Source organism: Patiria miniata, unplaced genomic scaffold (assembly GCF_015706575.1).
Source record: "Patiria miniata isolate m_02_andy unplaced genomic scaffold, ASM1570657v1 HiC_scaffold_5, whole genome shotgun sequence".
Lineage (NCBI taxonomy): Eukaryota > Metazoa > Echinodermata > Asteroidea > Valvatida > Asterinidae > Patiria > Patiria miniata.
Window position 1 is genome coordinate 26,898,489 of NW_024037072.1, and position 13,400 is coordinate 26,911,888.

General features: G+C 42.3%; 1 long non-coding RNA gene across 1 annotated transcript; it reads right to left on the reverse strand.

Moving 5' to 3' along the window:
* Positions 1 to 677: 677 nt before the first annotated feature.
* Positions 678 to 9,918, reverse strand: LOC119741842. The gene is made up of 3 exons (XR_005272778.1): positions 9,555 to 9,918; positions 9,005 to 9,263; positions 678 to 928 (listed from the first exon to the last, which is right to left on the reverse strand). It is a non-coding gene; the product is annotated as an uncharacterized LOC119741842 (long non-coding RNA).
* Between the last annotated feature and the right edge of the window lie 3,482 nt (positions 9,919 to 13,400).

Consider the following 13,400-nt stretch of genomic DNA (forward strand, 5'->3'; position numbering starts at 1 on the left):
CAGCAGATTTTACAAATACTGACGCATTTTCAGCAAACCACTTTTTTCTTCTAAACTACCTAGATTTCTCCTCTTAAATCATAAAGTCCAATCACTCTAAAACAACACTTATAGTCAAAATATTGACTGGCTTTCCTAGTTATTGGAAATTGACTAGGAATTTAGTTAAACATGCAAAGTTTCTTACTATGGCTAGAAAAAAAGTAGATGGGTTCGACTCCAATGTCAGCTATTTGTACAACTATTTTTCCAAAGTCAATAACTCCAATTTCAGTTATTTGCATAACTATTTTCCAAAGTCAATAATGCTGACTGGAAAAATCTAGTCAGATTGACTGATTTTCAGTTGCACCCAGCTGACCCTGAATGGGTAGTCAAATTTAACTGGTTTCTAGTCAAATCTGACTAATGCTTTTTAGAATTTAGACCACACTGTCTAGTTTTTCATACTGCTATACAACGTGCATTGTGGCCTACAAAATATTGGCCCATTTCTCCCGGTCGGAAAAAGACTCGACTCCAGCACTTTCTGATGAGATCAGATCAGAGACCTTCCGTTTCTAGATATTTGTGAATTTTCAGGAAGCAGGAAACATGCCTTACATATGGTATTGTTTTCTTCCTTGTCCTTTTATTGAGGCCATTGGCCGAGTGCATTATACGGTCAATTGAGGACAATCACCACGGTCGTATAACCGTCGGGAATATCATAGCCTAGATATGTAACAATGCAGTTGTGTTGATAACTTGATGTAGTTTATCGGTATGGGTAGGTTTCTCTTTTGGCTACCTTGACATCAAAACCTTCCAGACTTGTATTCGAGTCCCCAAACATCGAGTCCAGTCCAAGTCAGCGAGTCACCTCTCCCTAGTCAGAGTCCGTGTCCCAAGTCATGAAGGCCGAGTCCGAGTCCGAGTCGCGAGTGACCTGTAATATATATATATTAGAAATGGATTTTCAGTTACATTTTTTTCACAGCTTTTCTCCAATTAATGAACTGGAAATAATTGTATATAACATGTTAAACTAGAACGCACTCAGAGATCGCAAACCCTAGCCAAGGCTAAACAATTCCCAACCACATTTTCAGTTCACCCAAAAGAAATACTCGCATAAATGGTAAAGAATCCTAAAATAAATCCTGTATCCAGACCCAGATCCGGATCACTTCCAAAATCTAATCGATTTGTACTTTTACCAAGTACCACCCCTAAAAGTTTTTTTCATGCAAATCCGTCCATAACTTTTTGAGTTATCATGTTAACAGACATACCAACCAACCAACAAACTAGCCAAATACGATGAAAACATAACCTCCTTGGCAGAAGTAATAAGGCAAGGCACCAGTGCCTGAAAAGGATATTCTGGTACCGAACACTATTAAGCTTGCATTTAATAAGTGTGGACGCTGGGGTACATGTTTCGATACATTGATTTCCCAAATCAATTTATCGGAAACAAGCCAGCCGCATGTGCAGTGCATGTACAGAACTTAGATGCGTTTCTTTTGCATGCACCACACATACTGTATCGCTTGCTCAGGAGAGAGTCGTCTTCAAAATGTCACTCCTTGTCACATTTCGGTACAAGTTTTGAGATTAGTATTACAGCGTGCATTTCGTTTATCGTGACTCATACAGCAGTCTCGCGGATCCACGCGAGATCCACGCGAGACTTCGTCACCATCGAGCTGGCCCAAAGATTGACAGGGCGACCATCTTGACACACGCACGCAGTCGCCGTGTGGGAGCTACAATCGCCACGTCACTCTCTTCTTGACTTGTGACCTCATTTTTGTGTCTTTGAATGGTGCCCCATCGTGTTCGCATTACATACTTCAGCGAGTTAGTGATTAATACCCACCACCCCTCCCTCTGCCGTTGTTACGCCGTCGTGAACATGTCAGAGTCAGTTCCTATTGGTCTTATTATGCTATAACTTCATTCGTATAACGTTCAGTCCCGATCCCCCCTCCGGGCATTCAATGTCTAATGATGCGGGCAGTGCTTGCTGCTGCACACATCACTTCGCATGCCCGACCATTGTCAGTAATTAACCTCATTAATCCGGGTCCCTACCTGACGTGAAAAGGGCTTTTTAGTATATTTTGGCTCTGTCAAATCCAAACCAATGTTTTGGATAGTAACCATGGAATCTTGTCTCTCTCCGACCGAGCGTGGTCGTCGGTTCCACGCTTAAGTGAAGCAAGGCGGAATCTTGAAATTAAGTTTTTGCATGGTGATCTCTTTTTTTCTCTCTCTCTTTTTCATAAATCGTCTAATCCGACCTGGTTTCCAGCACGTTAGCGGTAATGATGGAGACACTAACGAAGCGAAGTATTCTAAATTAAATACAGCATGGCGGGCGTCATAGCTGAGCGCTCCCTATCCGAGACGAACATGCGCAGTAGGGGAATGACCGCGAGTGAACCCTGTTGAATCCGCTAAGGGTCTGACCAATTTGTTGCAGTGTGTGCGTGCAAGCGCAGATTCATATGTCTTCCTCATTTTTTCTTCTTGCTTGGTCCTTGTCAAGTTTTATGGGTGTTCGCTGGTGTTGTAACTCCTCAGCAGAAAGTTGGAGTCCCATGCGGCTGTTAGCGCAACTCAAATGGGGCCGATAGTAGACTGGTGCACGTAGAGCAAAACTCCAAATTCCACTGAGTGAGGGTGTCTGCCATTGGATGCCAAACCCCAAGCAGCAAGTTCAGACGAGGAAACCAGATTAAAAAAAATAATGATCACAGAGCATCCCTGGGAGGAAACTCCACCGACAATTTTCTTGATTGTTAATTTCGGGGGGTTGAGGGGAAAAGCAAAAAAAAAGAGTTATTTCTCTGTCATTGCCGGTTGAGAAATTAGGCCAGTGTCGGGTCAATGACACGGCGTCACATCTGGGCGGGTTCGGGGGTTAGACTCTGGAAGCAGCCGTGGGGCCCATGACGCGATGACAGGCAAGTTGCCACTCGGCATTGCAGCCGGCCATAACACGGCCCCGCTATGCATGTGTGCTAGCGGAGTATCACGGTAACTCATGTAGCATGTGGACTAAGCTAACCGTGGACCTGGAAGAATGGAAACCAGGCTTTCGGGTTGTCCATTCCTGCCAACCAATGTCCTTGGGGCACACAGCCCGCCTGATGGATATTTCCGTAGACGAGTATGTAATCTTTTCCTAATCACGGCACGCCGATTTGGTTTCCTCCTTTTTGTGAGGCGACAGTGAAACACAACTTGATCAGGATTATTTAATGAGTAACGGACAAGGCTGCCTGCTCAAGCGTGACCCAATGGGTGGGCGTGTCCAAGAGCGGCTGACAAGAGGCGGCACGAAATTAGATAATCCAGTTTCTTCTTCTGTATCTGATGCGTCATCCAATCTTAGTAGGTATGAACAAAATTAGGCCATCGCAAACTGATGACGCATCAAAATTTCGAAGCACAGGTTTTTTTTTTAAAAAGTTTACAACGTGGCGTAATTGTTAACTTAAGTCCTACAATACAGTCTAAGTAAAACGTTCCTCCTTGAAACACATTGCATCACCAAAGAGTGGACCGCAACTTTTCAAGTGCGTTAGTAAAACATTTTTGTCGAAAGGTCATATGGGCCTAGATAATACTTTTGAACACAAAAGGACGAGCAAAAATGTTCGTCTGCCTATATTACAGCATTATTGATACATACATTTTCTGATAAATGCAGGAAAATAGTTGCAATACAAATTCTCAAGCAAGCCCTAATCTTTGCAATGAGATTTCCAAATCAAAACTCGTTCATTGAAAACGCTTTTGAAGTTCGTTAAGCACCGTTAAATTTGTGGTCTCCCATTCTGGTTTTTTTGGCCGTTTTGTCTTGATTTGGTTTGCTTTGTTTAAGTAACCATTGCACGTTCCTCTTAGCTAGTTTAACCCATTTTTGGTGAATAAGCTCCATCTCCAACCTTTTTTGTGTTGGACACCGACCCCTATCTTTTGACCAACGACTGGTTCTCCTCAATCTATCTGTGATAGTTCCTCCGTTGAAACTGATCTAGAGCCGCGGCGCCAATCCACTCTGATGGACTGGCATTTGGAAAAGGGACGCGGCCGTCTCAAGCTTCGTTGTCTGGAAAAACTACACGCGTGTATACAAATTGGCAAAATGAGTGCCCTCCCAATGCACCGGTAACTCCCATCCCCCCCCCCAAAAAAAAAAAAAAAATTAGAGTGATGGACATTCCAGTAACAATGTGGAAAATAATCCGCGAAATGTTGTAGAGATTTCAATCGGAGTATGGAAAATCCGCAAGTTTTGCTTCTTCCTCGAGCTTTGCGTCTGATTTTCTTTCTTGCCTTGTTTTGGTTTTCATTGAGTTGTTTAATAGGAGATTTTTGTTAACATATAAGGGCAGTGATTTGAAACATGGGAAAAAATGGTGAGATTTATTTTGATTTAAAAAAAAGACTCGTTTGTTAGGCATTTCTGCGAATTTCTTGAAACTGTCATATGCCGGTTTCTTCTGTTCTTGACAACTGACAGAACAACAAATGCCAATCTTTCTGGCCGAGCTTTTTACAAGAAAGCTGTAATAATAAGTGAATAATCAAAAAGTTTACTGTTTAGTCAAATGTTACTGCTTTCTTGTCAAGTAATATGAGGGCGCAGCGTGCTGCTCTCTGCTGCATCCACGCGGAAAGAACTATCAAACTGATGACAAAAGCGGGATAGTTTAGGCTGTCCATTTCAGACTTAAAAAAATCAGCCGAGCAAAATTTCAAAACAGTGGGGGTTTATTTTGAATAAGGCACGGCAGAAAATCCATTACCGTATTGCGGCGCTGTTCTGGTTATAATTTTGCGAACGACACACTTGTAACGACTTGTACTTCATTGCATAGTACTTAAAAAACCTCTTCATATTATCTTTTTCCCCCAAGACTGAAGATAAATTAAGATTTCATCAGATGCATGTTACCTTTGTTGTTTCCTTGTTTCACGTTTTCAATGTTTCACAGGTGGTGTTGCAGTGATGCGGAAGATCGTAAGCAATAATGAGAAACTTGTATACCAGAAAGTACTCAGAGTCGGTTGAATTCGGTAATACGGTTTCCTTTCGTTGATTTTCGTAACATGGCACACTGTGGTAAAATTATGAACTACTCGGGGAAACATGCCACCTTTGTAGCGACAAGTCAAAGGTTAATCGGTTCAGTACCATTTACCTCAGTGCTAATTTATATCCGCTAGCATTTACTTTTATCAGTTTGTATCATTTGTGTGTTTTCGTCAGAGCAGATGTTAATCCTTTGCAGCCAGATGTTTGAATGATCAGGTGCAAGGTGAATTCTGAATTCTCGGATTGAATTTCATCTGCTTTATGAAGTCTTTGCCTCTGTTAAGTTGGTGTGCGCAGGGCCCAGCTAATTTTACTCACTTTCTGTGTCATGATTAACTGTAATAATTTGTGCGTGGATGACATTGTTTTTGTTTTTTATTCCAGGGACACAATTCATATAAGACATCTGGTGACAAGTACATACCTTTCATGTTTGTATGCCATGGCGGCCTTCAGTTAAACCTCTTGTCATTTTGGTACAGCACAGTATACGTGTAGAGCGCCACCCTCTTTTTTTTATTTAGTAGTCCATTTCACGCACCATAAACTTTGATGAGTCTTGCTGGAGCCGGACTACGACGCAAGTTCTCGTTCCGTTTGCGTTTCTCCTTCCCCGGAACGCTTTTTGCACTTTCTGTCATTAGCCCAGAAAAAAAGTGGTGAAGAAACTAGCAAGATCATCCTCGTTCGGTTTTTTTTGTCCTTTACCTATTTGTGTCGGCAAGTCGGTCGCGTGCCGTCGTTGCTTTTTATAGCTCTAATTAGTGATATTAGTCGGCACTTTTTTGGTCGCTGTTGGAGATGGGACATGTTTGTGAATACCGAGTTTAGGCAGTCAGGTTGTCAAATGACAGGGGGTAATGGAAGCATAAATAATCCGGACGATGTGAGATTGTGTAGCATGGTCACTCGGGCGAGCTCAGCTGGTAGATATGACTGCGAAATTGACGCAAAAAAATAAATCATTCAACTTGCGTAATGTAAATGTATAAGTGTAATTTATATTGTTTAAGTAAAAAGAAAAAGGAGGGTGCTAAATCTTTTCTACTTACTTGGTACGAATGAAAGCATAAAAGAAGAAAGAGAATGAAAGAGGCGATTTGCTTAATGTGAAACAAAGGGTATCCCACTTTAACAAAACATTTGTCGATAGTTTGTTATACTTAAGACCCCAATGTTGCTATCCAGATTAGTTGTTTATTAAATATTGATGGGCCCTATAAAGACGTAATGTTGTTTAATTTCTAAGCCAACTGTATTTCAAGCATATATATTTCTTGCATTGCTGTTAGAGCATTACCCAAGGGAAGGTGATACGCCTTGTTTGTGTATATTATGAATATGCTCATATTTGCCAGGAAGTGAATGTTTGGAAGTCAGTGTCAAGAAGCTCGTCAGCCCAGAACGGCGAATTGAGTAATCATACGGAACTATTCATTGTCTGTTTTCCTGTGACAGTCCAGGGGAAATCAGTTCTTTTGTGTGGACTAATTCGGTGTAAAAACAGCGGTGTCTCCTTTCACGGATGGTAGGCCAATATTGCCTGGATAATGTGGTTATTACCCCCGCTTCGCTTTGAAACGAAAACCTTGCAAATTACCCGAAGAAGCAGTCAAAAAAAATCCGACCTGCGCCCCGCGCTACCGAGCTCTCTGAAAGAGCTGCCGTAAAGTGAGCAATCGGATCGGTAACCGATATGCCCCTCGCACAACTCCCCGAAAAAAGATCGATAAATCGTTCCTCCTCGTCACAGTAATTACCAAGCTGCCGCAGCTTCTATTCTTGCCAACGTTCCCCTTTTCTTCACATCTCGGGATGGTTTCATATAGTTCCTTTTCCCCCCTTCAGATAGCGATATCTTTTTGCGTAAGGAAGGGACAAAAAAAGTCGGAGCGAGGTATTGAAATTCATGGCAGGATACTCTTCACGGGGTTGTGGTTACAACACGCTGAAGAAAGTGCAACGGACGTGCAGGCCCCAAAATACAGCCGGGCAGCGAACCGTTTATTGACGGCGGGTGAAATCGTGCCGCAATGATCGGTCTCACTTTTTACCGAGCGAATCGATTCGCAAATGAATGTGAAAGTAGTTACCCCACACCACTTTTTCCCCCTCTCTCGCTACTGGTTGGTTTCTCCGAGAGTAATTTGAAATACCATCGAGTCTTTGAGATGCATGAGATGGGGGTATCGCAGGCAATTGCTGCCGCCGTTCAGGCACGGGAAGATGGCGCCAGGCTTCATCGTCCCAACTTATTGGCTCTCTTCAAAACCGACATCGCATAAATGAATAATGGCCGATCTTCAATTGCCAATTTTGGCTTCGCCTGCAACAGCTCTTCTTTGCCAATGCACGTTCTCCTTTGTAAATACTTTACTCCTCAACTTGAAATTACACCTTGAAGATGTTTTGACCTGACAGGGATAATCAAACGTCAAGACCAATCTTGACCATTGGGCCAAACTTTATGAATAGCATCTTATAAAAAAACATGTTCTTCTTCCTATATACACAGCAAGCAAGTTTGCACTCTGAAAACGGAGACTGCTTAATGCGAAACAATTGCAACACAACGAGAGTCCTGGACTGGCATGAAGGGGGAACAGTACCGATATGGCTCGCCATCGCTGCAAAAACAAAACCCCAAAGAACACGGACCGGTGTCCTTTGATGCATCGTTGCGCGCTTGGAAACGAACACTCGACAAGAGGCTCGAGTGCCCTGCAAACTTAACGAAAAAGGGAGACTTCGTCCGACGCAGGAAATTGCCTTTTTACGAGTTTTTAAAAATGTGTCTGTTTAAATAGCAACATCTGCCGGCGGATTTGCCCCGCGCGCCCGTGTAGCGTGTGTGTGTTGATGGCCGACCTTGCGCAGTGCTACATGCCCGTCCATGGCTCTGAGATTGATGTCATAAATATACCTTGTTAAGAAAACAACTCATTTCAAAGCCATTGATATTCATTGCTTTTCTAGTCTCACCAAAAAATAATGGTTAACCGGTGAATGACCGAGGATAGACTTCGTAAAAAAATCCTTTTGCAGGACTTTTCTCTTTCGTTTTCTCTTTTAAATTCGCATTTTTGTTTCCTTTCTGACGCGGCTATCCATCACTCAGGACGTTTTTGTTTGGTTTACCGTCGAGTGATGCTGTGACAAAGTTTGGATGCAAATCATTTGGCTCGTGTGGGCCTGCAGCTTTTCAGCTTTGGCAAGGCGTGACAAATTAATCACCATCAGATAATAGAGTGTCACCGCTGGAGTGACGCAAACAAACAAATACTCGATTTAAACGGGAAAAGGGCAGGATCGATGAGAGGGGATGACAACCAAACCCCACCCCCTAACATAACCCCTCCAGATATGGCCGCACAAATGGCGCAGATAGCAGCGGAAATTGAGCTCCGAAGACAGGATTATTATTCGACTGATTGAAATCAGAGTAAATATTAAGCCCTGCGTGCAGTTCGTTATGCATTTCGATTCAATATCGATTCAATGGAGTTTTTCTTTTTCTCCGAACTCCGTGGCGACGTCATGTGATAATCATTTTTGCTTCATGTAGCATGTTAACAAGTTGGGACTTCATGAATAAGTATATTCGCGTTAATGCAAAGCATCAGAAATATGACAATGTAAAGACTGAAATGATATCAGAAATCTGAAAGGTTAAGAAATAAAAGTTGATGCAAATATACTTCATGTTGACATGACTGGCCTGAGAAAGATTTTGCTGTGATCGAAATGTCAGACCTCATAACCTAAACGAGCAACATATTGATAACTAAGACATGTTAATAAATAAATAAATAAATAAATCCACAACAATTGAATACCCTTCGGGGAATTCTTTATCCGGTATCCCATCTTCTTTGCTCTTTCTGTAACAAATTGACCGGCCGGGCTTACCACTATTTCGGCCGACACACAGCATTCATTCTCTTTCCAAAGGGTCATGAATAAGTCGACGACCGCAGATGATACCATCACGGGTGCTCAACAGGTTTCTTTTTTTCGGCAGGGTTGGTTGCACCGTACTGGTAGTCATGCACCCCTCGTGGGGCCATCCCTAGCCACAAAGGGAGACCTAGCTGCCTGTCAGCACCCAGCGAGCCGTGTACGATGGAGTCCCCGTGCGATGACCGGTTGATGGGCCGCTCTGGTTGGTCTGTGAAAATAGAAACTTTTTTTTATTAGCCGAGCCTTTTGACACCAAGATAAGGTCTTGCCCTTGATTATGTCAAGTCGCGCTTCGAATGTCATTTTCGTGTGGAAAGCGGAGGATTTTCTCAATTAATAAATATGAACATAATAAAAGCCTGGCATATTTGGCATGATATTAAGATTTTGCATTATTTAAAAAAAATCCTGGTGTTGTATTCACTGATCGTCCATTGGATTTGTCTTCGCAAAGGAGATGAATATTATGGTTTACTTTATACCGTAAAAACAACCTTACAATAATGCAACAATACAGGATGTCCTTCCAACAACTGCATTGGAGTACGTCGTTATGCTTTGTCCTTTTTTTATCAGCACATCAAGTAACTTCAGTTCAGACATGTCGTCATTTCCATCACGTGACTGTTCAAGTCAATGACCTCGCCACTGCCATTAAAGCGAAATAAAGCAAAAAGGTAAAACGTCTTCCAGAGGTTGATGAAAACACACGTGGTGTAGAGCTACGACGGAGTCGCCCTCGCATGTAAATGTACCGGTGTCGACGGAGAGGTTTCAGGGGCGGCACGCCTCGCCGAAGTAGCGACAACAATACATCAAGTGATCCGTACGTGTAAATTGAGTCTGTCTGGCTGACCTGTGGGTCTGACCCTGGTCCCAATTCAGTCATCAGAGGGTCCCGACGCTCAGCTTCCCAGGTGGGACCATTAGACAAGACCCTTTACCACCTCTTTCATTCCGGGCCGATTTGCTCCAAGCCTCGACGGTGCAACTACATAATGTTGCCTATTGTTTCCCTCTTCGGTTTTTTTACTGCGAGGTATTTCGTTAAAGCTGTCCTCTTAAAAAGAAAAAAAGAGAACGGAGAAGGAATGTGAAAGTTGAGAGACAGAAGAGAGTAGGCTTATAAAAAGACGAGGTCGGGACCCGCAAAATGTCGAGGCTAGGGGCCCTGGGGCTAAACGTGTTGAAAAATTGGGTGATGCACATGCATACATATACATGTATATGGTGAACACGTAAGACATCGCAGGAAAAGAAAGGTGATGGTGCATAGTGTTATATTGAATAAACACAGATGTACCGATGGTAGCTCAATAATAAACGCTATAAGAATCATGCAATTTAAACCATTGACAGTGTGCATGCTAGCAGCCTCAACAGTGGAGCGGTTGAACTGTCTGGAAAACGCTGGTCTTTGATTATTTTTAAATTTGGCATCAGTTTTTCTCAAATGAAAAATTGTGTAGCAAAACACTGCAAAACAGTGGTTCTCGCATTAAAGGTGGTATAACTATATAGCTGTGGATGTTACCATTGGGGGAAGTTTAGAGGTATTACTGATGCTTCGGCATTGTATCATAAATACGTTTTTAATTCAGCAGTCATTATGTGACGCCAAAAGACAGAATCAAAAACCGCCCACGATTACGGTAAAGACTAACTTCGTGATATCTCATCGAAAACGTCATAAACAGACATTTTTAATTCAAGGCTTTTACATCACAAAACCCGCAATGGAAACTAAACTGCTTCGGCGCTTTCATTTAAGGAATTCTCTTCGAAACCTAGGTGGACCGTTTCTCATCATGCAAGCACTCTCTTCACGAACACCTCGGACTGTCCCAGTTTTGTTTGTTCCCAAGTTGACGAGGCTTACACGTGTTCCTCAAGCAACTAGCTAAGCGAAGAAGACGGGTCTACTCTCGGCCATTGCCCTCTGCGTTCCGTAGTCCGGCCGATACCACTTGGTACCCGATGAAAAGTTGGGCTTTCTACATAGTTTTACACGCATTCCACAGGGACCTGGACAAATGGTATAATTTACGAATCAAGGCACCGACTTTGCCTCCTCCCCCCATCCCCGAAAAAAAATCATATTATGTACTATTTACCACACATTTTTATCAGTTTCATATACGTTTGGTATATGACTTCACTTGTTTTGGCCGTGTTTGATGACTGGACTGCTGTGTCCACTCGTCCACGCAGCTGGCTTTGATGCGGATTGACCAGCGAGTTATAAACCTGGTCCCCTGGGGAAGGGACAAATCCACAAACAAACAAGAGTAAATTACGAGATACAGTCCTGTAAACGACATCGACAACCAGTCTATAATGACGATTCTGATAATAAGTAGCCTATTCGTAAAAGTATACTCTCAACAGCTATATCCTTTGGAGTATTTCCCTATTTTAACCCCAACGCTTGTTGGTCATTATTCTTAGTCTTGTCTTTTTGGTAAGGATGTCATTTTTGTTTCATTTACGTTTTTCTGAAGAGGATTAGGTTACCTTATTGGAGAAATGATTCGTCGACTCTTTACTACTATAAAGCACTATATAAAATTGATACAAATCATTTTTAAAAAAGGCACAATACGTTATACCGCACCCAAAACAAATCCTTAACATAATCGGCTAACTTTTGATTTGGGAAAGGTCACTGTGCGAACATCTATTGGATATCAAGTCGTTGTGATTTTTTGTATTTATGAGTTTTTAAAGGATTCCGCGGAAGTAAGAATTTATTTTTTTAAGACATTGGATTGGTTTGAAAGTCGTCAAAAAACGTTGCCGCGAAGAATTATGAAGCTTTTTTTCTTATAGAAAGAGAACCTCAAAGAATACAAAATCAGTACCAGTCCAAGAAACACAACAGCGTGCAAACTGAGAGAAATTCAGGTCTTAATATACAGATGCTAATTGATAACTTGACATTTCGCCCAGGGAGACTATATATTTCAACTTGAGTAGTTTCAAAATGTGATTATTTTCTTTTGTTTACTCTATCAATCCTTTCTCGACTTTACCACCACACGAAAGTTTACTTTGGCCTAATTTTATACACAAATACACCAAAATGTAGAAGTTCTGCACATGGACATTAATTATAATGAATGTTAAAGGGAAAATACAACATTTGCAAACATCAAACAATAAAACTACCAAATCATTTTGAAATACTTTGCTGGACTGTTAGTGAATGACAGTGTAAAGCATCCTGTAAAATCATGGCACCTGGTATACTGTCATTTTTAAGAAAAGTGGTATTTTTGTATCAATTTCCAACGCTGATCGGCCGATCAGCGTTGGAAACAACTGGCTTTTTTTTCAAATACTGGCCCCAATGGACCATCGCACTTGTTTGCAATCGATTACAAACCTATGAACGGGTACGAGCCAGCTAGACTGGTTCCCTGACCTTACAATTCCCCAATGTATGTAAACTGCTCTGATTCTTCTTGTATGGAGTCAGGGAACCAGACAACAGGAAAATGATCGTTTTTCTTGGTTTTTATAGCATTTTCGAACCCAAAACCTCAAAAAAGTCAGTGTAACTATATTTGCTATATATTTTCTATCCCCCAATTCCATCCATTTCTGAAAATTACAGCAAAAGCAAATGATGTATATTCCCTTTAACGGCAAAATATTTCTGTATAGTAGTTCATGTATATATAGACCAAGCTTCAGAGTTCAATGTCCACTCGTTCCTGAGCCCTAGACCCCATTTTTTAAAGCCACATTAAAGGGACAAGGTCAGGCCCGACGATTTCCCTTGATTTATACCCTTCATCTTCAGCTAGTGGCAGCCTCGAAAGAAGTTAGGCCGTCAAATTTAATTATAGGGGTCATTTGGGAGATTAGCTCTGCCGTCTGCCCTGGGCCTGGCGCGTACGGTGGTCTGCGGTAGTGGAGGCTCGTGACGCGTGATAAGTCGCCGGTGATTTTGTTTTTGGTCGAGAGCGTAACAATCGCACCCTCAAAAAATGAGGTAAGTGGTCATTTAAGCGTCTGGGTAATTAGGTAAGCTGTCGTTACTGACAGCATATAGGATCCTGATAATTCGAGCAGCCTGCGGCTGTATTGTCCTGATAAGGACAAGGCCAGAAAGACTCGGGAACAAGCGAAGGCGATCGTTGACTTTTCCAAGGAAAGGTGCTATTCTTTTCTACCGCGCTGTGGCGATGACGGCGGGATTTACTGCCGTGGCATACCGGGCAAGACTGGGCAATAACGGCGCAGTGACCCGCTGCGGACTTCACCTGTCGCATCGGCATCGTAACCCTAGCGTTTGATGCGTCCCCGAGGCCCGACCTGCGTGTCTTTTACTTTTTTTACA